The sequence below is a fragment of the Magnolia sinica genome, chromosome 6 (genome assembly GCF_029962835.1).
Source record: "Magnolia sinica isolate HGM2019 chromosome 6, MsV1, whole genome shotgun sequence".
Lineage (NCBI taxonomy): Eukaryota > Viridiplantae > Streptophyta > Magnoliopsida > Magnoliales > Magnoliaceae > Magnolia > Magnolia sinica.
The window spans coordinates 65,328,669-65,355,196 of NC_080578.1; positions in this window are offsets into that span (position 1 = coordinate 65,328,669).

The following is a 26,528-nucleotide window of genomic DNA, read 5'->3' on the forward strand; positions in this document are numbered from 1 at the left end:
ATTTAAAATCACATTGTTAAATAATAAATTTTTTTATTCATATATCTAATAATTTTTGGTATACATGTTTATAAAAATATTCAATACTACATTAATATTTATAATTCAATTATATATTGTAAAATTATGTTTAGTAAATATAATATTATTTTCATAATATTTTAAGTACATTAAATATATATATTACTCTTATTATAATATATTTTCATATACTTCTATATGATAAGTAATATATCAAGATACATCTATAATCTTTTGATCCATGTTTGTGTAAAATTTATAATATAATAAATAGATAAGATAATATACTTAGCATATATTATTTGACTACTAGGTGGTTTGATATGTGGATGGGGATCACCTTCGATGGTCAGATTTAAACTAGGATGCACATGAATGTTCACTAAGCTAGGTTTGCATTTATCCTAAATCCCAGTTATACGGTAACACCCGAGTACTGAAAAGTACGGGGTGTTACAATCATCCACATAGACGATGAGAACCATGATGCCCATCGTCTGTAAAGAAGGACGGTCATGGACCGTCAATAAATATAGATGCTAAAGCCACAGTTATGGACCATCTATTACGAAGGAGGTCATGGACTGTCCTTAAAAAGGACTGTTATAAGCAGTCTCTGATAAACCTTAAAAGGATGGTCATGGACCATCCTTAAAAAGGACTGTTATGAGCAGTCTCTAATGAACCTTAAAAGGACGGTTATGGACCGTCTTAGATTTGAATATTTAGAAAATTTGGACGGCCTAAAGCCGTCAGAAAATTTCTTGCATTAAAAATTAAAAAAAAAAAGAAAAAAATTAGCAACAATTTTCTTTGTGTCTTTCATCTAATAAAAGAAATATTCAACCAACAAAACATTATAATTTAGAATCATGAGAATTGCAGAAACTTTATCGCTTTTTTTTTCCAAAAAAGTAGGCACACTTTTTAAAAATAAAACTGATCATTAAAATAAAACTAATGCAAGCAAATAATGCAAAAAAGTGTTTCAGTTCAAGTTAATAGAAACAACAACAAAAATTAAAGTTTTATAAAAAGGGGCATGTGTTAAAGGGATACATCCTTGATTCCCATGCATGAGAGTCCAATGATGATGAGAACAATAATCGCAGCATAAGGGCCCATAAATATGGCAATGTTATCCTGCAAAGGAATAGGATAGTATTAGATGTTAATGCACTTGATCAGATTGCACATAAAGTTCTTAGAGTTACAGTTTAGTAAAGGTTTGCAGTGCCATGCATGGATGATAAGGAAGCTTAAAAGAACTCAAAAACTAAGCCCTTTTCTTTTCCTTTGCAACAGATTATGTACAATCTTATTGAAACTAAGCAATGAATTAAAAGAGAGTTTAAAAAAATATAGAAACAACAATATTCATTTAATGAGATGACTTTCGCGGTCTACAAACTTCTAGTATAATGACATTATAAAATCTAGTAGCATAAAACAAAAGGCCACTTATCTGGTAAAAATTATTATTAGTTGTTTGTAGAAATGTGAGATTAGGCCACTTATAATTATATTAACATGATAAAATGTTGTACGTGAGCAGACACCACAAAATAAACAATCCTATGGAAAAAAACAAATGAAAAGAGAGAACATATGAGAGGTGATCCTTATCTCCTTTGATGGATTCAAACTACATGTGCCCTACCCAAATTCCTATAAGGAGAAGTTATATAGGTCTTGAAATAATGTTGGTGACAAATCCACCTTGTCTATTAATATTATTATATTGTGTTAGGACATGACCCAAAAAATGAGATAAATCCAAATCTCAAATAATCTATGCTATAAGAGATAATGGAAATAGAAATAGATGCATTGTGATGCTTGAGTTCAAGTATGCTTGCCAACAAAGCAAGATTTTCTTGTTTGTTGTCATGTGATAGGGCTACATTATTACATCAGTCGGGTTCTAGTTCGGGATCGGGTTTAGGTTTCGGTTTTCAAGGTTAGGTTTAGTTTAGGGAGTTGAGATTAGGATTAAGTGTAGGTCTAGGTTTAGGGATTTGAGAATACATTTAGGTTTTAGGTTTAGGTTTAGGTTAAGGTTAGGTTATAGGTTATAAGTTTAGGTTATAGGTTATAAGTTAGGGTTTAGGTTATAGGTTTTGGTTTAGGTTAAGGTTATAGGTTTAGGTTTAGGTTAAGGTTTAGGTTTAGGTTATAGATTTAGGTTAAGGTTTAGGTTTAGGTTATAGGTTATAGGTTATAGTATATAGGTTATAGGTTTAGGGAATTGAGAATAGGTTAAGGTTTAGGTTTAGGAAATCGGGTTCGGGTTCGGGATCGGGTTTAGGCTTGCGTTTTCAAGTTTAGGTTTAAGTTTAGGTTAGGGAGTTGAGATTAGGATTAGGTGTAGGTTTAGGTTTAGGGATTTGAGAATACATTTAGGTTTTAGGTTTATATTTAGGTTTAAGGCTTAGGTTTAGGTTATAGGTTTAGGTTTAGGTTAGGTTATAGGTTAAGGTTTAGGGAATTGAGTGTAAGTGCCATAGTTTATAGCCCTTTGTGTTGTCAAATTTGTGATGCTAAAGACATTGTTATGAAGCATGCATCTGTGAAGAACAATGCTCTACTCAAGATCAACTTAGGTTGGCAAGCACTGTTCACAAGTCAAGAATCTCAAGAAGCTTTCATGTTCAACCTCAAGATCTCAAGAAGCTTTCAAGTTCAATCTCAAGATCTCAAAAAGCTCTTAAGTTTAAACGACATCAAGATTTCAAGCTCCATTACTTTCAAAGGTCACTCATCTCTAAAGTTTCAATGTCCTTACTTCACTATTGAGGTATGACTGACCTTAGGTTGACCTTTAGAGTAGGACATTTTGGATACATAATTCATATGTTTTATATAAGTGAGTTTGGTCTGCTTTAAGACTAGTCCTGGACTTTGTTCGACTAGTCCTAGCACTGCTTCGACCTGTCTAAACATTTCCTAGATCAGTCGTAAGTTTGTTACAAAAATCAGAAATTTTCTGTTAGGCTTTGACTAGTCCTGGGGACTGTTCAACCAATCGTAGGAACAGTGTCGACTGCATCTTCGACCAGTCGTAGACCAACGAATCAAGGAACAACGTTGAAATTCAGTCACCTATGATCAGTCGAAGGGATCCTACGACCAGTCGAAGGATACCTACGACTAGTCGAAGGAAACCTACGACCAGTCGTGAAATTGTCAAATCTTATCGCGCCCGAATTTTCAAATATCTGTTGGTTCTACGACCTGTCGTAGAGGTCCTTAGACCAGTCGAAGGCGTGATTTGCTCACCTATAAATAGAGCACAAATCTTAGAATTATAAATGGAAATTAAAGAACTTCAAGCTAAATTAATTCGGCCTTCTGGGAGATAAGTCAGTGCTCCATATAAGCTAAGTGTGCATATTTAATATTCTCTTTCCTTAACTTTTTTAATTGATTTTGTTTCTTGTATTCCAATCTAATCCGAAAAGAGGAATTGTTGTTTTCCTTTTTCTGGAGTCAAAATCAATTAGAGCTAGCCCTTTTGTTTTAATTTAAAATCTATTAGAACCTAGAACTATTATAAAGTGAGTATTGGACATTGAACTTTGACATTCAAATCTCTACTCCGACTTAGTTCTTCTTGGCTGCTACAACGAAGGAGAAAATCAGGTATTTTACAATTTATGTAATTTACATTGTTTGGTTTTATTTGAGGTTAAGCCAGAAAAATCTCAAATTTGTTTGTTATCTGAGGAGAGCTAGAAAACTCAGAAGTAAGGGTTTTTGAATTGTGTAAGCCCTTTGAAAAAGACACAATTGTGAAGGTTTTGGGTGAACCTGTGAAAACCTATTTGATAGTGAACGCTAATATCCCTTAGGTGAGGATATTAGCAGTGGAGTAGCATTCTGTGTGGCTGTTGTTTAACAGTTGGTGAACACACAGGCGAACCACTATAATTCTCTGTGTTGTGGATGTGTGATTTTTATTTCCTATCTTTTATCATTCAGAATTGTGGAATGTATGTGTGGATGTGAATGTTGTAAATTTTACATTTCAAGCACAGTGGGGAATGTTGTAATAATTTAGATTTACATTTCAGCATTATATTTTTGTTATCTCTTTATTACTTTGAGCTTCAGTTTCTTTATTTGTTCTAGTAAGATTGCCCTGCCATTTTTATGGTGTATGGTTGTCCTTAGAACAATCAATATTTTGAGCTAGCATTCAGCAGTGTGAATTGATTTATTTGTTCAGTTCTATCTTTCTATATTTTCGCCATATTTATCTTAAAATTTGGCATAGTCCTATTCACCCACCCACCCCCCCTCTAGGACATATAGCTTGGCCATTTCAAGTGGTATCAAAGCCTAATAGCTCGCTCTTATTGCTTTTTATTTGGATTTAATTCCTGAGCTAACGATCTCAGCTATATAAAAGATGTCAAATTTTGATAGCCTATCAGTCACTAGGCCTCCACCCTTTGATGGCTCCAACTATGCTTATTGGAAAGCCAGGATGAGGATCTTCCTCAAATCCATAGATGAAAGTGTGTGGCTATCCACAATGAATGAATGGACCCCTCCTACCACTGAAGTAACCGGGATTGATGGTTCAAAATCTATGAAAATTACACCATATTTCTCTTAGACCACACTTCAGAAAACTGAGAGTAGTGCAAATGCTAAAGCACTAAATGCAATTACTTGTGCACTATCACCGGATGAATTTAAAAGAATTATATCCTGTGATTCTGCAAAACATGCTTGGGATATATTAGAAATGACACACGAGGGTACTTCAATTGTCAAGAAATCTATGATACAAATCCTCATAACTAAATTTGAGGAAATACGTATGGAAAAAAATGAAATGTTCATGAACTTTTATACCAGAGTAAATGACATTGTAAACTCTATGTGGGATCTAGGTGATAAAATTCCTGAAAGCAAGATATGTGCTAAAATACTATGCTCACTTCCTGAACGGTTCAATTCTAAAGTAACCGTAATCCAGGAACTTCGTGATACCGACAATATGAGGGTTGAGGAATTAGTTGGCTCATTACAGACTTATGAGTTAACCTTTAAAGCTCCAAAAGGTAAATCTATTGCTTTAAAAAATTCTAAAAATGGTTTTCATGAAAATGATTTAAACTCTGATTTAGAAAACTCTAAGGATGATATGGCTCTTTTGGCAAAGAGATTTTATAAAAATTTTAAAAGTAAAAAGAGGGTTGATTTTCAAAAAGCATTTGATAAAAAGAAACTTAAACCTAAAACTAGAAAATCATTAAAAGACAATCAATGTTACAACTACCATGAGTATGGGCATTTGGCTAACAAATGTCCTAATAAGGGCAAGTCAAAAAAGAAAAGTTTAATGGCTACTTGGGATGAGTCCTCTGATTCTGAAGTCTCTTCTGAATCAGAAGATTCTGAAACTGAGTTAGGGTGTGATGTTAAGGCCCTTATGAATCTAGCCAAATTCACTTTTTCAGATAATGATGACTCGATTAATGAAGAAAATCTGAATAGTGAATATGAAAATGAAGATGATCTTCAAGATGCGTACAATGCCCTATACAAAGAAAGTTGTAAAATTGCTGTGAAATTGAAATTTCAAAAAGAGAAATTTTCTAAACTCAAAGAAATTTATGAATCTCTTGTTTTAGAAAAGTCCCATATTTTAGACTATTTTGAAAAGACAAAATGCGATTTAGATTTTAAAACCTCCCAGTTTGAAAATCTTAAATTTGAAAATGAATAACTAAAACATGAAGTCTCTTCTCTCTTGAGTTTAAAGGAAACCTGAAAATATGCCCAAAGTGATCCTAAATTAGAAAAACTCTTATCTGGATCGAGAAAATGTGGTGATCGATCCAGTTTGGGCTATGACAAGAGTGTTCCTCCTAAACCGAAGAATACTTCTCCCACGTTTGTAAAGGGAGAGATCTTAAACTCAAAAGGGAAAGATCAAATATTTTTTAAAAACTTTAAATCTTTTCAAAAACCTAAAAGACATATCAACTATAAAAAGCAAAACCAAAGTGCTTTGGCAGAAAAGATAGTTGATTTACTTAAGGAGCTTCTAAAGTCTAACTCACTGGGTCATACTTATAACTCTTACAATCGAAAGAAGACCTGTTATCCTCCTAAACCCAAAATGGTTATGAAATGGGTTCCAAAGGTCACTTGCTTAGTTGCCCACACCACTTTCAAAGCAACAAGTCATTCTAAGTGGTACTTAGATAGTGGATGCTGCAGGTATATGACAGGTGACAAAGCTTTATTCACCGATCTCAAAGACATGATTGACGGTTCAGTCACATTTGGAGATGGCAACAACTGCAAGATTATGGGCCAAGGTACGGTTCAACTCTATAACCTTCCTTTAATTAAAATTGTGTTATATGTTGAAGGACTGAAACATAATCTTCTAAGTATATCTCAGATTTGTGATAATAACCATAGTGTACGGTTTTCTAATTAAAGCTGTGAGATTCTAAACAATAAGGGTTCAGTAATACTAACTGGACGTAGAATGTTTGAAAACTGCTATATTTTTAGCGAATCCAGCTCATCTAATCAATCATATTACATGGTCCAAACAGACGAGACTGATTTGTGGCACAAACATCTTAGACATGTACACTACCAAAATTTACATAGATTGAGCAAATGGGAACTTATAAGAGGTCTACCCAAACTACAAAAATTAGATAAAATATATGGTGAATGCCAAATTGGTAAAAAAATAAGGAACTCACACAAAAAGGTGAATTTCAATACCACATCAAGACCACTCAAGCTTCTCCATATAGATCTAGTAGGACCTAACAGGACGGAAAGTCGAGGTGGCAAAAGATATATTTTGGTAATAGTAGATGACTTTACCAGATATACATGGGTTGTCTTCTTAAGGGACAAATCAGAAACCCTTGAAGAAATAAAAAAGGTTCTCAAAAGGATTCAAACTGAAAAAGGTTCTCAAGTCAGTAAGTTTCGTAGTGATCATGGATCTGAATTTGAGAATAGCGGTTTTGAGAAGTTCTGTAGTGACTAGGGAATATTACATGAATTCTCAGCACCCAAAACTCCACAATAAAATGGTATAGTTGAAAGGAAAAATAGAGTGCTTCAAGAAATGGCTAATGTCATGTTGAATAGTATGAAGCTCTCTAAGAATCTTTGGGTTGAAGCAGTTAATACAACTTGCTATATTATTAACCGGGTTTACACTAGTAAAGGTAATAATAAAACAGCTTACGAAATGTGGTTCGATAAAAAGCCTACTGTCAAATACTTTCGAGTTTTTGGCAGCAAGTGCTATATTTTATGAGATCATAAACATCTGGGAAAGTTTGATACGAAGAGTGATGAAGGGATCTTTTTAGGATACTCTTTAAACAGTCGAGCTTATAGGGTTCTGAATAAAAGGACCGGTGTGATTCAAGAATCTATCAATGTGGTCATTGATGATCACTTAAACACACCAGTCTCAAATTCAAATAATGATGAAGTACTAGTAATTGATAAATCTGATATTTCATCTAATCAGAGTGATTCTGAACTGAGGACTGTTAAAGATCATCCAACCACATAGATTCTTGGAAACCCTCTCACTGGTGTTCGTGCCCATAAACAACTTGAAGATATATGCAATTACGTATGTTTTACATCCCAGATAGAACCATCTAACGTAAAAGAAGCTCTTGCTGAAGAAAATTGGATTGTTGCGATGCAAGAAGAACTTAACCAATTTGTGAGAAATGATGTTTGGTATCTCGTACCTAGACCTAAAGATAAACACATCATTGGAACCAAATGGATTTTTAAAAATAAGTCTGATGAACTTGGCAATATAATTAGAAACAAGGCTAGACTAGTGGTACAAGGTTACACTCAAATTGAAGGTATTGACTATGATGAAACCTTTGCACCAGTAGCACGTCTTGAATCAATCAGACTCTTTATATCAATTGAGTGTTTTAGAAAGTTTAAGATTTACCAAATGGATGTGAAAAGTGCATTTTTAAATGGCGATCTACATAAGGAAGTTTATGTTGAACAACTAATGGGTTTTGAAGACCCCAAAAATGCTGATCATGTGTATCATCTTAAAAAGGCACTTTAGGGTTTAAAATAAGCTCCTAGGGCATGGTACGAGAAACTAATAAAGTTTCTATTAAGCCATAATTTTCAAATGGGATGTGTTGATAAAACTCTGTTTATTAAAAAACATAAGGATCACATCTTATTAGTACAAATCTATGTTGATGATATCATTTATGGATCTACCTGTACTGACATGACTATTGAGTTTGCAGATTTGATGAAATCTCAGTTTGAAATGAGCTTGGTTGGGAAATTGAATTATTTCCTCAAGTTGCAAGTAAAACAAAAACTTGATGGAATATTCATTTCTCAATTTAAATATGCTATGAACTTGATTAAGAGATTTGGATTTGAGAATGGTAAGAACTTTGATACTCCTATGAGTACAACCTTGAAACTCTCAAAAGATTCTGCAGGTAAAAATGTGGATCCGAAATTATATCGGAGTATGATTGGTAGTCTATTGTATTTAACTGCTAGTAGACCCAATATCACTCTAAGCGTTGGTATTTGGGCTAGATATTAGTCTGAACCTAAAGAGTCGCACTTGACTGTTGTTAAGCAGATTATACGATATGTCGTAAGTACTGTTAATCTCAATCTCTAGTATCCACATGAGACTAGTGTTCAATTAGCTGGGTACTCGGATGCTGACTGGGCTGGTAATCTTGATGATCGAAAATCAACCAGTGGTGGTTGTTTTTATATCAAAAACTATTTAGTTTCTTGGTTTAGTAAGAAACAAAGTTCTATATCACTTTCAACAGCTGAAGATGAATATATCGCAGCTGGTAATGCGTGTACACAGCTTGTTTGGATGAAACGTATGCTAAGTGATTATGGAATTAAACAGGATTCTATGTTATTATATTGTGATAATTCCAGTGCCATAAATATTTCAAAAAATCCAATTCAACATTCTCGTACTAAGCACATTGATATTAGATTTCATTATATTCGGGAATTAGTTGAAGAAAAGGTTATATCTTTGGAATATATCCCTACCGACAATCAACGTACTGACATTTTCACTAAACCGCTTGACAAAAGCAGGTTTAACAAAATGAAATTTGATCTTGGCATGTGCATTTTAAAATGAGTATTTGTGTCTATTTGTATCATAGTGTATATAATTGCTTGATTTGTTTTCAAAATTTTAAATTTAATGCTGGAAATCAGTTTTTTTTCTGGCCGGTACTCGACCAGTCGTGAATCTACACGACCAGTTGTAGATTCTGGAAATGATCCAGATTATGAGCCTTCTTCATTTGATGCACGTCTGAGTGCATTGGAACATAAAGTTGAGAATCTAAATGTTAAGATGGAAAACATGTCTGTTGCCCATGATTTACAGTTCAAATATATCCGCAAATATCTTAGGCGCTTGAACAAAGGCATGCATCAACTTGATCCTTCTGTTCCTGCTCCTTCATCTAGGTCAGATTAGTATTTTTAAGATTATTGGTATATAATAACTTTAGTACTCTTAACTAGTTTTGAGTTTATCACTCTCTTTAACTTAGCTCAGTCTATGAATTATGTGTGTTGCTTATGTTATGTTCTCATATCTTGACTAGTTACCTCTCATATTTCTCATTGATTATTTCTCCTTAGCCATCTGTTCTGTGCTTCCTTTGTCCTATTGTGACAAAAAGGGGGAGTATGGATATGTTATGGATATGTATATGGATATGGATGTTGTCATGAGGAGGGAGTAGCATTGTATTGTATGGTGTTTTATGAGTATGTTACTCAGGGGGAGTATGTGTAGAGGTGTAAGCAGTGGTGTGTAGAGGTGGACTGTATGTTGAATAATATTGATTTATAAGTCTGCAGGATGCCGGTTGATAACAACTGGTGCATGATTCTTTAATCAAATATTCTGTGTTATGTAACATATCTTGAAAGTGTGTTTTGTCACTAATTTGAAAAAGGGGGAGATTGTAAGTGCTATAGTTTATAGCCCTTTGTGTTGTCAAATTTGTGGTGCCAAAGACACTGTTATGAAGCTTGCATCTGTGAAGAACAATGCTCTGCTCAAGATCAACTTTGTGCTGGCAAGCACTATTCACAAGTCAAGAATCTCAAGAAGCTTTCAAGTTCAACCTCAAGATCTCAAGAAGCTTTCAAGTTCAATCTCAAGATCTCAAAAAGCTCTCAAGTTTAAACGACATCAAGACTTCAAGCTCCATTACTTTCGAAGGTCACTCGTCTCTAAAGTTTCAATGTCCTTACTTCACTATTGAGGTATGACTGACCTTAGGTTGACCTTTAGAGTTGGACATTTTGGATACATAATTCATATGTTTTATATAAGTGAGTTTGGTATGTTCTAAGACTAGTCCTAGACTTTGTTCGACTAGTCCTAGCACTGCTTCAACCTGTCTAAACATTTCCTAGATCAGTCGTAAGTTTGTTACAAAAATTAAAAATTTTCTGTTAGGCTTCGACTAGTCCTGGGGACTGTTCGACCAGTCGTAGGAACAGTGTCGACTGCATCTTCGACCAGTCATAGACCTACGACTCAAATAAAAGTGTTGAAATTCAGCCACCTACGACCAGTCGAAGGATACCTACGACCAGTCGAAGGAAACCTACGACCAGTCGTGAAACTATCAAATCTTATCGCGCCCGAATTTTTAAATATCTGTTGGTTTTACGACCTATCGTAGAGATCCTTAGACTAGTTGAAGGCGTGATTTGCTCACCTATAAATAGAGCACGAATCTTAGAATTATAGATGGAAATTAAAGAACTTCAAGCTAAATTAATTCAGCCTTCTGAGAGATAAGTCGGTGCTCCATATAAGCTAAGTGTGCATATTTAATATTCTCTTTCTTTAGCTTTCTTAATTGATTTTGTTTCTTATATTCCAATCTAATCTGAAAAGAGGAATTGTTGCTTTCCTTTTTCTGGAATCAAAATCAATTAGAGCTAGCCCTTTTGTTTTAATTTAAAATCTATTAGAACCTAGAACCATTATAAAGTGAGTATTGGACATTGAACTTTGACATTCAAATCTCTACTCCGACTTGGTTCTTTTAGGCTGCTACAATGAAGGAGAAAATTAGGTATTTTACAATTTATGTAATTTACATTGTTTAGTTTTATTTGAGGTTAAGCAAAAAAAATCTCAAAGTTGTTGATTATCTGAGGAGAGCCAGAAAACTCAGAAGTGAGGGTTTTTGAATTGTGCAAGCCCTTTGAAAAAGACACAATTGTGAAGGTTTTGGGTGAACCTCTGAAAACCTATTTGATAGTGAATGCTAATATCCCCTGTGTGAGGATATTAGCAGTGGAGTAGCATTCTGTGTGACTGTTGTTTAACAGTTGATGAACACACAGGCGAACCACTATAATTCTTTGTGTTGTGGATGTGTGATTTAATTTTCCTATCTTTTATCATTCAGAATTGTGGAATGTATGTGTGGATGTGAATGTTGTAAATTTTACATTTCAAGCATAGTGGGGGAATGTTGTAATAATTTAGATTTACATTTCAACATTATATTTTTGCTATCTCTTTATTACTTTGAGCTTCAGTTTCTCTATTTGTTCTAGTAAGGTTGCCCTTCCATTTTTATGGTGCATGGTTGTCCTTAGAACAATTAATATTTTGAGCTAGCATTCAGCAGTGTGAATTAATTTATTAATTCAGTTCTATCTTTCTATATTTTCGTTGTATTTATCTTAAAATTTGGCATAGTCCTATTCACCCCCCTCTAGGACATATAGCTTGGCCATTTCATTGAGAATAGGTTAAGGTTTAGGTTTAGGAAATCAGGTTCGAGTTCGGGTTTGGGTTTTCAAGTTTAGGTTTAGGTTAAGGAGTTGTGATTAGGAAAGTTATAAGTTATAGTTTTAAGGAATTGAGAATAGGTTAAGGTTTAGGTTTAGGAAATCAGGTTTAGGTTCGAGATCGGGTTTAGGTTTGGGTTTAGGTTATAGGTTATAGGTTATAGGTTTAGGTTATAGGTTATAGGTTATAGGTTATAGGTTTAGGTTATAGGTTAAGGTTTAGGTTTAGGTTTAGGTTATAGGTTTAGGTTATGGTTATAGGTTTAGGTTTGGATTTAGGTAATAGGTTATAGGTTTAGGTTATAGGTTAAAGGTTTAGGTTTATGTTATAGGTTTAGGTTATAGGTTTAGGCTTAAGTTTAAGTTTAGGTTTAGGGATTTGAGAATAGGTTTAGGTTTAGGTTTAGGTTATAGGTTTAGGGATTTGAGAATAGGTTTAGGTTATAAGTTTAGGTTTAGGTTTAGGTTAGGTTATAGGTTATAGGTTTAGGTTATAAGTTTAGGTTATAAGTTTAGGTTTAGGTTTAGGTTAGGTTATAGGTTATAGGTTTAGGTTTAGGTTAGGTTATAGGTTTAGGTTTAGGTTTAGGTTTAGGAATTTGGGTTCATGTTTGGGTTCGGGTTCGGGTTATATGTTTGGGTTAAGGTGTAGGTTTAAGTTAAGTGAATTAGGTTTAGGTTATAGGTTTAGGTTTAGGTTTAGGTTTAGGCTAAGGGTTTAGTTATTCAGATTCGGGTTTGGGATCGGTTTAGGTTTGGGTATTGGAGTTTAGGTTTAGGTTTAGGTTAGGGATTTGAGATTAGGATTAGGTGTAGGTTTAGTTTTAGGGATTTGAGAATACATTTAGGTTATAGGTTTAGGTTTAGGTTTTAGGTTATAGGTTTAAGTTAAGGTTAAGGTTAGGTTATTGGCTATAAGTTTAGGTTATAGGTTATTGGTTAAGGTTTAGGTCCTAGGTTTTGGTTTAGGTTAAGGTTATAGGTTTAGGTTTAGGTTAGGGTTTAGGTTTAGGTTATAGGTTTAGGTTATAGGTTATAGCTTTAGGGAATTGAGAATAGGTTAAGGTTTGGGTTTAGGAAATCAGGTTCGGGTTCAGGATCGGGATTAGGTTTGGGTTTTCAAGTTTAGGTTTGGGTTTTCAAGTTTAGGTTTGGGTTTAGGTTAGGGAGTTAAGATTAGTATTAGGTGTAGGTTTAGGTTTAGGGATTTGGGAATACATTTAGGTTTTAGGTTTAGGTTTAGGATTGAGGATTAGGTTATAGGTTTAGGTTTTAGGTTTTAGGTTTAGGTTATAGGTTTAAGTTTAGGTTTTAGGTTTAGGTTAGGGTTAGGTTATAGGTTATAAGTTTAGGTTATAGCTTATAGGTGAAGGTTTTGGTTATAGGTTTTGGTTTAGATTAAGGTTCTAGGTTTAGGTTATAGGTTTAGGTTAAGGTTTAGGTTTAGGTTATAGGTTATAGTATATAAGTTGTAGCTTTAGGGAATTGAGAATAGGTTAAGGTTTAGGTTTAGGAAATTGGGTTCAGGTTCAGGATCGGGTTTAGGTTTGGGTTTTCAAGTTTAGGTTTAAGTTTAGGTTAGGGAGTTGAATTAGGATTAGGTCTAGGTTTAGGTTTAGGCATTTGAGAATACATTTTGGTTTTAGGTTTAGGTTTAGTTTTTAGGCTTATGTTTAGGTTATAGGTTTAGGTTTAGGTTATAAGTGTAGGTTATAGGTTTAGGTTTAGGTTAGGTTATAGATTAATGTTTAGGGAATTGAGAATAGGTTAAGGTTTAGGTTTAGGAAATCAGGTCCGGGTTCGGGTTTAGGTTTGGGTTTTCAAGTTTAGGTTTAGGTTAAGGAGTTGTGATTAGGATTAGGTGTAGGTTTAGGTTTAGAGATTTGAGAATACATTTAGGTTTTAGGTTTAGGTTAAGGTTATAGGTTTAGGTTTAGGTTTAAGTTATAAGTTATAGCTTTAGGGAATTGAGAATAGGTTAAGGTTTAGGTTTAGGAAATTGGGTTTAGGTTTTGGTTTAGGTTTTAGGTTATAGGTTATAGGTTATAGGTTATAGGTTTAGGTTATAGGTTAAGGCTTAGGTTTAGGTTTAGGTTATAGGTTTATGTTATGGTTATAGGTTTAGGTTTGGGTTTAGATTATAGGTTATAGGTTTATGTTATATGTTATAGGTTTAGGGATTTGGGAATAGGTTTAGGTTATAAGTTTAGGTTTAGTTTAGGTTTAGGTTAGTTTATAGGTTATAGGTTGAGGTTAAGGTTATAGGTTATAGGTTAAGGTTATAGGTTTAGGTTTAGGTTAGGTTATAGATTTAGATTTAGGTTTAGGTTTAGGAATTCGGGTTCAGGTTCAGGTTATATGTTTGGCTTAAGGTGTAGGTTTAAGTTAAGGGAATTAAGTTTAGGTTATAGGTTTAGGTTTAGGTTTAGGTTTAGGCTAAGGGTTTAGGGATTCAGATTTGGGTTCGGGATTGGCTTTAAGTTTGGGTTTTCAAGTTAAGGTTTAGGTTTAGGTTAGGGAGTTGAGATTAGGATTAGGTGTAGGTTTAGGTTTAGGGATTTAAGAATACATTTTGGTTTTAGGTTTAGATTTAGTTTTTAGGTTTAGGTTTAGGTTATTGGTTTAGGTTTAGGTTATAAGTGTAGGTTATAGGTTTAGGTTTAGGTTAGGTTATAGGTTAAGGTTTAGGGAATTGAGAACAGGTTAAGGTTTAGGTTTAGGAAATCAGGTTCGGGTTCGGGTTTAGGTTTGGGTTTTCAAGTTTAGGTTTAGGTTAAGGAGTTGTGATTAGGATTAAGTGTAGGTTTAGGTTTAGGGATTTGAGAATACATTTAGGTTTTAGGTTTAGGTTAAGGTTATAGGTTTAGGTTTAGGTTTAAGTTATAAGTTATAGCTTTAGGGAATTGAGAATATGTTAGGGTTTAGGTTTAGGAAATCGGGTTCGGGTTTGGGATCTGGTTTAGGTTTGGGTTTAGGTTTTACGTTATAGGTTATAGGATATAGGTTTAGGTTATAGGTTAAGGTTTAGGTTATAGGTTTAGTTTATGGTTATAGGTTTAGGTTTGGGTTTAGGTTATAGGTTATAAGTTTATGTTATAGGTTATAGGTTTAGGGATTTGAGAATACGTTTAGGTTTAGGTTTAGGTTATGTTATAGGTTATAGGTTTAGGTTAAGGTTATAGGTTAAAGGTTAAGGTTATAAGTTTAGGTTTAGGTTACGTTATAGGTTTAGATTTAGGTTTAGGTTTAGGAATTCGGGTTCAGGTTCGGGTTCGGGTTATATTCTTGGGTTAAGGTGTAGGTTTAAGTTAGGTGAATTACGTTTTGGTTATAGGTTTAGATTTAAGTTTAGGTTTAGGCTAAGGGTTTAGGGATTCAGATTCGGGTTCGGGATCGGCTTTAGGTTTGGGTTTTCAAGTTTAGGTTTAGGTTTAGGTTAGGGAGTTGAGATTAGGATAAGGTGTAGGCTTAGGTTTAGAGATTTGAGAATACATTTAGGTTTTAGGTTATAGGCTAAGGTTTAGGTTTTATGTTTAGGTTAAGGTTAGGTTATCGGTTATATGTTTAGGTTATATGTTATAGGTTAGGGTTTAGATCATAGTTTTTGGTTTAGGTTAAGTTTATAGGTTTAGGTTTAGGTTAAGGTTAAGGTTTAGGTTATAAGTTATAGCTTTAGGGAATTGAGAATAGGTCAAGGTTTAGGTTTAGGAAATCGGGTTCGGGTTTGGGATCAGGTTTAGGTTTGGGTTTTCATGTTTAGGTTTGGGTTTTCAAGTTTAGGGTTAGGTATAAGGATTTGAGAATACATTTAGGTTTTAGGTTCAGGTTAAGGTTATAGGTTTAGGTTTTAGGAAATCAAGTTCGGGTTATAGGTTTAGTTTATAGGTTTGGGTTTAGGTTATAAGTATAGGTTATAGGTTTAGGTTTAGGTTAGGTTATAGGTTAAGGTTTAGGGAATTGAGTTTAGGTTATAGGTTATAGGTTTAGGTTATAGGTTATGCATTATAGGTTAAGGTTTAGGTTATAGGTTAAAGTTTAGGTTTAGGTTTCAGTTTAGGTTATTGGTTTTGGGATTTGAGAATAGGTTTAGGTTATAAGTATAGGCTTAGGTTAATGTTGTAAGTTATAAGTTTATGTTAATGATGTAGGTTATAGGTTTAGGTTATAGGTTTAGGTTTAGGTTTAGGTTTTGGTTTAGGGATTTGAGAATACATTTATGTTTGAGGTTTAGGTTTAGGTTTTGGTTTAGGGATTTGAGAATACATTTATGTTTGAGGTTTAGGTTTAGGTTTTACATTTAGGTTAAGGTTACAGGTTTTGGTTATAGGTTTAGGTTTAGGTTATAAGTGTAGGTTATAGGTTTAGGTTTAGGTTAGGTTATAGGTTAAGGTTTAGGGAATTGAGAATAGGTTAAGGTTTAGGTTTAGGAAATCAGGTTTGGGTTCAGGTTCGGGTTTAGGTTTGGGTTTTCAAGTTTAGGTTTAGGTTAAGGAGTTGTGATTAGCATTAGGTGTAGGTTTAGGTTTAGGGATTTGAGAATACATTTAGGTTTTAGGTTTAGGTTTAGGTTATAGGTTTAGGTTTAGGTTTAAGTTATAAGTTATAGCTTTAGGGATTTGAGAATAGGTTAAGGTTTAGGTTTAGGATATTGGGTTCGGGTTCGGGATCGGGTTTAGGTTTGGGTTTACGTTATAGGTTATAGGTTATAGGTTTAGGGTATGGCTATAGGTTTAGATTTGGGTTTAGGTTATAGGTTATAGGTTTAAGGATTTGAGAATAGGTTTAGGTTATAGGTTTAGTTTATAGGTTTATGTTTAGGTTTAGGTTTAGGTTTAGGGATTTTAGAACAGGTTTAGGTTTAGTTTTCGGTTATATGTTTAGGGATTTGAGAATAGGTTTAGGTTATAGGTTTAGGTTTAGGTGAAGGTTATAGGTTCAAGGTTAAGGTTATAGGTTTAGGTTTAGGAATTCGGGTTCAGGTTTGGGTTATATGTTTGGGTTAAGGTGTAGGTTTAAGTTAAGTGAATTAGGTTTAGGTTATAGGTTTAGGTTTAGGTTTAAGTTTAGGCTAAGGGTTTAGGGATTCAGATTCGGGTTCGGGATCGAGTTTAGGTTTGGGTTTTCAAGTTTAGGTTTAGGTTTAGGTTAGGGAGTTGAGATTAAGATTAGGTGTAGGTTTAGGTTTAGGGGTTTGAGAATAAATTTAGGTTTCAGGTTTAGCTTTAGGTTTTAGGTTATAGACTAAGGTTTAGTTTTAGGTTTAGGTTATGGTTAGGTTATCGGTTCTAAGTTTAGGTTATAGGTTATAGGTTAATGTTTAGGTCATAGGTTTTGGTTTAGGTTAAGGTTATATGTTTAGGTTTAGGTTTAGGATAAGGTTTAGGTTTAGGTTATAAGCTATAGCTTTAGGGAATTGATAATAAGTTAAGGTTTAGGTTTAAGAAATCAGGTTCGGGTTTATGTTTGGGTTTTCATGTTTAGGTGTGGGTTTTCAAGTTTAGGTTTAGGTTTAAGGATTCGAGAATACATTTAGGTTTAGGTTTTAGGTTTAGGTTAAAGTTATTGGTTTAGGTTTTAGAAAATCAGGTTTGGGTTATAGGTTTAGGTTTAGGTTATAAGTGTAGGTTATAGGTTTAGGTTTAGGTTAGTGTAAGTGCTATAGTTTATAGTTTGTTGTCAAATGTGGTGATGTAAGTGTTAGGGCTTCCTTCGTTCTCGTCTCAACTAACAATGATATATTCCTCAAGCAAGAAAGTACATAGACTCAGAGTTTGTTAGACTCACAAGCTAGCCAAATGCGAGCTGCTCCGGACTGATCGCACATTAGCCGAAAATCGTAGGCCGAACAAAAAAGGAAACTTGACAGTAGAGGCTTGCTGAACTCCTTTGCAAGCCGAACTCAAGCCACTTTCAAAGCCACTTTCATGATTCAAGGGCATCAAGAATTTGTGCCCTATGATCAAGTTCCGAATGTTTCATGTCCATACTTCATGATTGAGGTTTGTTTGACCATAGGATGACCTTAGAAGTAGGTCATTTCGGATACATAAGTCGAATGTTATTTTACATGTGATTGGTACGTTCTTCGACTAGTCTTAGGGCTTCTTCGACTAGTCTAGACTTGCTTCGACCAGTCAAGAATTTCCTGGATCGATCGTAAGTTTGTTACAAATTCGGATAAAAGCTGTTAGCCTTCGACTAGTCACGGAATGCATTCGACCGCAAACGATCGTAGGAGCAGTTTCTGCATCTTGACGATCGTAGAATCTATTCAGACTCGCATGTTTACGACGGATCGAAGGAAACCTACGACGTCGTAGAGAAGGCAGCTGGGATTTTTCAAATATACATTAGATCTTCGACTAGTCGAAGAGCACTCTAGAACAGTAGAACCGATCTTCTCACCTATAAATAGAGCACGAATCTCGGAAGAAATCATCGATTTAATTATAGTATTCAAGCCAATCTTCGTCGAACTTATGAGAATGTTCTCCATCTAAGCTAAGTGTGCTTATTTAATATCTTCTTTCCTTAGCTTTATTTTAATTGATTTTGTTTCTTATATTCCAATCGATTTGATAAAGAGGAATTGTTATTCCCTTTCTTTGGAATCAAAATCAATTAAGGCAAGCCCTATTTGGTTTAATTTAAAATCTATTAGAATTAGAACCATTGTAATCGAGTCTTGGACATTGAACTTGGACATTCAATCATCTACTTTGATTTGGTTCTCTTGCTACAACGAAGGAGATATTCGTATTTTACATATTGTAAATTCCTTTCTATTATTTTGGTTTCTTTCAAGATTTGCGGAAAAATCTTGTTATTTTGGTTATATGAGGAAAGCAGAAAATCTCAGTAAGTGGGGTTTTTAATTGTGTAAGCCCACATAAAGACACAATTGTAAGGGTTTTGGGTGAACTGGGAAAACCTATCTTTAGTGAACGCTAATATCCCTGTGTGAGGATATTAGGAGTGGAGTAGCTTTTTGTGTGGCTGTTGTATAACTTGGTGAACACACAGGCGAACCACTATAAACCCTTGAGTTGTGGTTGATTGTTTTATTCTTCTAATTTTTATTCTTTTTGTGGGATGTATGTATGGTGGTGAATGTTGTAATTATTTCAAGCTTTGTGAGAATGTTGTAATAGCTTAGAATTTACTTTCTGCTATTCCTTTATAAGCTTGATTTTCAATTTCATTTGAAAGTTGTTCCAGCAAGGTTGCCCTGCCATTTTTATGGTGTATGGCTGTCCCTAGAACAATACATTTTTAATTACAAGTTATTTCATTTCAGTTTATATTTAATTTTTGTATTCCTCTTCGATTTGAGACTTGATACAAAGACCTTTCTAGAAATAAGGTTGTCCTACCATAAACTCTGTTTTTGGTGTAAGGTTGTCCTTAGAATAACGTTTGTATCAACCTCTCAAGATCTGAATTTTGAGGTTGTTTTACTTTCCTGCATTGTTATTTAATTTGGCTATCATTTTCTTTATTATTCCGCTGTTATAAGTTTTTATTTGGCATTGTCCTATTCACCCCCCCTCTAGGACATATAGCTTGGCCTTTTCAAGTGGTATCAGAGCCTAATAGCTCTTTTTTTTTTGGATTTAATTCCTGAGCTAACGATTTAAGCTATTTAAGATGTCAAATTTTGATAGCCTTTCAGTCACTAGGCCTCCACCCTTTGATGGCTCCAACTATGCTTATTGGAAAGCCAGAATGAGGATCTTCCTCAAATCAATGGATGAAAATGTGTGGCAAGCCACAGTGACTGAATGGAATCCTCCTATCATGGAAGTTACTGGGGTTGATGGTTCAAAATCTATGAAAACCACACCATATTACCAATGGACCACCCTTGAAAAGTGAGAGTAGTGCAAATGCTAAAGCACTAAATGCAATTACATGCGCACTATAACCGGATGAGTTCAAAAGAATCATTTCCTGTGATACTCCAAAGCAAGCTTTGGATATATTAGAAAATACAAACGATGGTAATACAATTTTCAAAATATCTAAAGTCTAACTCCTCACAACCAGATTTGAAGAAATTCATATGGAGGAAAATGAAATGTTTATGGACTTTCACACTAGATTGAATGACATTGTAAACTCAATGTGGGGTCTTGGTGATAAAATCCCAGAAAGTAAAGTGTGTGCAAAAATACTACGCTCACTTCCTGAACGGTTCAATTCTAAAGTAACCGCGATCCAGGAACTTCGTGATACGGATAATATGAGGGTTGAAGAACTAGTTGGTTCTCTACAAACCTACGAGTTAAACTTTAAAGCTCCTAAAGGTAAATCTATCGCACTAAAATCTTCTAAATGTAATTCAGAAGAAAATTCTGATTCAGAAGATGATATGGCTCTTTTAGCTAAGAAATTTTACAAGATTTTCAAAAGCAAGAAAAGGGTTGATTTTTAAAAATCAAATGATAAAAAGAAGTTTAGACCCAAATCTCAAAAATCTTTGAAAGATAGTCAATGTTACAACTGTCAAGAATATGGGCACTTAGCAAATAGATGTCCTAAAAGGGACAAACCCAAGAAGAAGGGTATGTTGGCTACATGGGATGAATCATCTGATTCTGAAGGTTCTTCTGAATCAGAAGATTCTGAAACTGAGTCGGGCAATGAGGTTAAAGCTCTTATGACTCTAGCCAAATTCACATTTTCAGATAATGACTCTACAAGTGAAGAAAATCTGAATAGTGAATGTGAAAATGAAGATGATCTTCAAGACGCTTACAATGCCCTATATAAGGAAAGTTGTAAAATTGCTGTCAAACTTAAACTTCAAAAAGAAAAGTTTTCTAAACTCAAAAATTGTTTTAATTCACTTGTCTTAGAAAAATCACAAATTTCAGATAGTTTTGAAAAATCAAAATGTGATTTGGAATTCAAAAACTCACTAATTGTTGATTTAAAATCTGAAATTGAGAATCTTAAAACTGAAGTATCTTCTCTTCTGAGTTTAAAGGACACATGGAAATATGCCCAAGGTGATCCAAAGTTAGAAAAACTTTTATCCGGATCAAGAAAATGTGGCGATCGATCCGGGTTGGGGTATGATAAAAATCTACCTCCTAAACAAAAGTATACTCCTCCTATGTTTGTTAAAGGAGAGTCCTCAAACTCAAAAGGGAAAAGTACTTATCAAGATTTTTCTAAAAATTCAAAAACTTTTCAAAAACCTAGAAACAGCCATATCAACTTTAATCAGAATCGAAATCCACTAGCTGAAAAGATAGTTGATTTACTCAAGGAGCTATTAAAATCTAACTCTATAGGTCATTCCTACAAGTATACACAAAAGAAGACCAACTATGTTCCTAAACCCAAAACTGTCATTTATGAAATGGGTTCCTAAAGTCACTGCTTGGTTGCTCACACGCTTTCAAAGCAACAAGTCATTCAAAGTGGTACCTAGGACGGTGGATGCTCCAGGCATATGACGGGTGACAAAGCCTTATTCACCGATCCGAAAGATATGGTGATGGTTCGATCACATTTGGTGATGGGAGCGCAAGATTATAGGCCAAGGTGCGGTTCAACTTTTTAATCTTCCCGTGTTTAAAGATGTTTTATATGTTGAAGGCCTAAAGCATAACTTGCTTAGTATATCACAAATATGTGATAATAACCATAATGTTCGGTTTTCTAATCAAAGTTGTGAAATACTAAACAATAAGGGTTATGTAATATTAACTGGACGTAGAACATCTGAAAATTGCTATATTATTAGTGAATCAGCTCATCTAATCAAACATGTTACATGGTCCATACAGAGACCGATTTATGGCACAAACGTCTTGGACATGTACATTATCGAAATTTATATCGATTGAGCAAACGAGAACTTGTAAGAGGTTTACCCAAACTTGAAATTAGATAAAATATGTGGTGAGTGCCAGGATAGGCAAACAAACAAAGAACTCACACAAAAGGTGAATTCAAATACCACATCAAGACCACTCGAACTTCTCCACATGGATGTCACGCCCTACCAGAATGGAAAGTCGTGGTGGTAAAAGTACATCTTGGTAATAGTTGATGACTTTACCGATTCACTTGGGTAGTCTTCTTAAGGGATAAATCAAACCCTTGAAGAAGTAAGAAAAGTTCTCAAAAGGATTCAAACTGAAAAATCTTCTCAAATCAGTAAAATTCGTAGTGATCATGGATCGGAATTTGAGAATAGCAATACAGACGAGACCGACCAAGGAATATTACATGAATTCTATGCTCCTAAAACTCCACAACAAAATGGAATTGTAGAAAGGAAGAATAGGGTGCTTTAAGACATGGCTAATGTCATGTTGAATAGCATGAAGCTCTCTAAAAATCTTTGGGCTGAAGCAGTCAACACAGCTTGCTATATTATTAACCGAGTCTACACTAGCAAAGATAATAATAAAACGGCTTACGAATTGTGGTTCAATAAAAAGCCTACTGTTAAATACTTTCGAGTTTTTGGCAGTAAGTGCTATATTTTACGTGATCGTGAAAATTTGGGAAAGTTCGATACGAAGAGTGATGAAGGTATTTTTCTAGGATACTCTTTAAACAGTCGAGATTAAAGAGTTCTGAACAAAAGGACTGGTGTGATTCAAGAATTCATTAATGTTGTCATTGATGATCACTTAAACACACCAATCTCTAATTCAGATAATGATGAAGTACTAATCATTGATAAACCCGATACTTCATCGAATCAAACTGATTCTGAGTTAAGGACTGTTAAAGATCATCCAACCACACAAATTCTTGAAAACCCTCTCACCGGTGTTCGTACCCGTAGACAACTTGAGGATATATGTAATTATGTATGTTTTACATCCCAAATTGAACCATCTAACGTAAAAGAAGCTCTGGCTGATGAAAACTGGATTGTTGTGATGCAAGATGAACTCAACCAATTCATAAGAAATGATGTTTGGTATCTCGTACCAAGACCTAAAGATAAACACATCATTGGAACAAAATGGATTTTCAAAAATAAGTCGATGAATGTGGAAATATAATTAGAAATAAGGCTAGACTGGTGGTACAAGGTTATACTCAAATTGAAGGGATTGATTTCGATGAAACCTTTGCACCGAGCACGTCTTGAATCTATCGGACTATTTATATCCATTGCATGTTTTAGAAAGATAAAGATCTATCGGATGGATGTGAAAAGTGCTTTTCTAAATGGCGATTTACATGAAGAAGTCTATGTTGAATAGCCAATGGGATTTGAAGATTCCAAAAATACTGATCATGTATATCGGCTTAAAAGGCACTTTATGGATTAAAACAAGCACCTAGGGCATGGTATGAGAAACTAACAAAATTTCTTTTAACTCATAATTTTCAAATGGGATCGTTGATAAAACTCTGTTTGTTAAGAAACATAATGATCATATCTTAATGGTAGAGATGTAGGTTGCTGAGATCATTTATGGATCAACGTGTACTAACTACTGAGTTTGCAGATTTAATGAAATCACAGTTTGAAATGAGCATGGTTGGGGAATTGACTTATTTCCTTGGATTGCAAGTAAAGCAACAACCTGAAGGAATATTCATTTCTCAATCTAAGTATGCCTTGAATCTAATCAAGAGATTTGGATTTGAGAATGGCAAAAATTTTGATACTCCTATGAGTACTACCCTGAAACTATCAAAAGACTCTAATGGTAAAAATGTTGACTCAAAACTTTATCGGAGTATGATTGGTAGTTTGTTATATTTAACTGCTAGTAGACCTGATATTTCTCTAAGTGTTGGTATTTGCGCAAGATATCAATCTGATCCAAAAGAATCTCACTTGATTGCTGTCAAGCGAATTATTAGATATGTCGCAAGTACTGTAAATCTTGGTCTCTGGTATCCTCATGAAACCAATGTCCAATTAGCTGGGTACTCGGATGCTGACTGGGCTGGTAATCTAGATGATAGAAAATCAACCAGTGGTGGTTGTTTTTTTATTGGAAATTGTCTAGTTTCCTGGTTTAGTAAGAAACAAAATTCTATATCACTTTCAACAGCTGAAGCTGAGTATATTGCAGCTGGTAATGCATGTACACAACTTGTCTGGATGCAACGAATGCTAAGTGATTATGGAATTAAACAGGATTCTATGTTATTACATTGTGATAATTCCAGTGCGATAAATATTTCAAAAAATCCTAGTCAGCATTCTCGTACTAAGCACATTGACATTAGATTTCATTTTATAAGGGATTTAGTAGAAGTTAAATTTATATCTCTAGAATATATTCCTACTGAAGATCAACGAGCTGACATTTTCACAAAACCTCTTGCTAAAAGCCGGTTCAAAAAGATGAAATTTGATCTTGGCATGTGCATTTTAAATTGATAATTAATGCCGTTTTGTATCATATTGGATATATTTGCTAGATTGTATTTCAAGTTTTGTAAAAATTGCAAGAAAATTGAATTTTGGGGGTTTTTATGACCAGTCGTGAGTATACACGACCAGTCGTACTACGACCGGTCGTAGATACCCACGACCGGTCGTGGAGCACGGGTTTCACTTCAAATTGGGGATTTTTCACTTTCTTCCTCATTTCTTCTTTCTTCTCCTTGGAGCCGAACTTCGACTCGTCGAACCCATCCTTCAAGTTCTTCAAGGTTAGTGTTCCAAATCCGTTTTTCTTGCATATTTGTATCAAGATTGCTTCCTTTTCTCTCTTGAAGCTTTCTATCTTGAAAATCATTGAGATTTGGGGTTTGGGTTGTGAAAAATCTATTTTGAGCAAACCCTCTTCTCAATCCTTTGCAACTTCTTTATTCCTTTAATTACTTATTGCAAATGGCTTATAGAGGAAGAAAAACTACTTCACGTGGTCCTTCTTCTTCCTCCAGGATCAACCCCTTTATCTAAACGTCATCTTCTTGTTCCCAATGATGATCCATCATTTGTTAAGGACATTAGATCTCGTAAGGTTATCGTTGAACATCCTGTTGATGTCAATCACATTGCTCCATTTGACATCCTTCCTATGCTTGAAGTTGTAGGTTGGACTAACTTATTGCATTGGGGTGGGCCTGCATACCGGTCCATTGCCCAATCCATGTTTTCATGTATTAGTGCATTTTCACAGGATAATTTAACTTTCCAAATTTCTACTAGAGAAGGGCCATTTGACGTTGATCGTCATTTAATTTCAGCCCTTATGGAAATTCCTGTGAATGATGAGGGTATTCCAATTCATAATTTAACTGATAAACCCTCAATGGCTGAAAAATGTATGCTAACTAAAGACTTGTGCAATATGGATGTTCAATGGACTCAAAAAGGGAATGCGCTCCCCGCAAGGTATTTGTTACCCAAATACAGAATTCTCCACAGAATCTTTGTGTCTAATCTGTATCCTCGTTCGGGTAATAAATCTGACCTGACTTCATTTATGGTTCGTGTTATCCATGCTATCTCAAATGGTACTCAGATTTGTTTGCCTTCCTTAATCTGTCATTTCATTCTTCAGTTTCGCCTCCATCCTGGTCATAGTGACATTCCATTTGCATACTTTATGACTGTATTGGCTACTCATATGTTAGTCGATATGCCTGTTGATGAAGCACCAATCCATCATCTGATCTTCAACAATACAAATATTAATAAGATGAAGTTGGATCTGCTTCCTGAACAAGGTGGTGGTGTTGGTGGTGGTCCTGAAGAAGCTGGTGTTGATATTAATATGGATGATATTTTTGAGGAACTGGATTCTGACTCAGCTAATGATCCAGATTTTGTACCATCTGATGTTGATGCACGTCTGAGTGCATTAGAAGGTAGAGTTGAGGATATAAATGTTAAGTTGGAAAACATGTCTGTTGCTCATGATTTGCAATTCAAGTATATGAGTAAATATCTTAGGCGCTTGAACAAAGGCATGCACCAACTTGATCCTTCTATTCCTGCTCCATCTTCAAGTTCTAATTCTGACTAGTTTTTATGAGACTTTTTGGTCTGTAATAACTTTCTTACTTAGCACTTATTTGCTTGGGTATGAGTTGGATTCTATTTATGTATTATGTTGAATATTTGTTCTTGATGTAATGCTGAATATATGTGATGCTATCTTGAGTATCTCTATGACTCTTTTGCTATACTCTATTTCCTCCTCATGTTTACTCTCATTCCTTTATTTAGTTCTCCTTTGTCATATTGTGACAAAAAGGGGGAGAATGGTTTGTTGTTAATGTGATTGTGAGAGGAGTAGCATTGGTTATGTTACTCAGGGGGAGTGGGGTGTCAAGAAGAATATATGTTTGATCTTGTTTCTTGTTGAATGTTGAAACTGGTTGAATGTTAAATGTTGATTATTGATTTGCATGTATTAACCAGTTGTTATCATTTTTATGGTTATGTGTTTTGTCACTAATTGACAAAGGGGGAGATTGTAAGTACTATAGTTTCTATCCCTGTGTGTTGTCAAATTTGTAGTGCCAAAATTACTGTTATGTTATCTCAAATTTGTGGTGCCAAAATCACTGTTATGTTATATATAACCTGCTTAAGTGAAGCTCTCTCAAGGATCAACATACATGAACAAGCTAAGCTCACATCAAGCAAAGCTCTCAAGTACAAGACTCAAGAT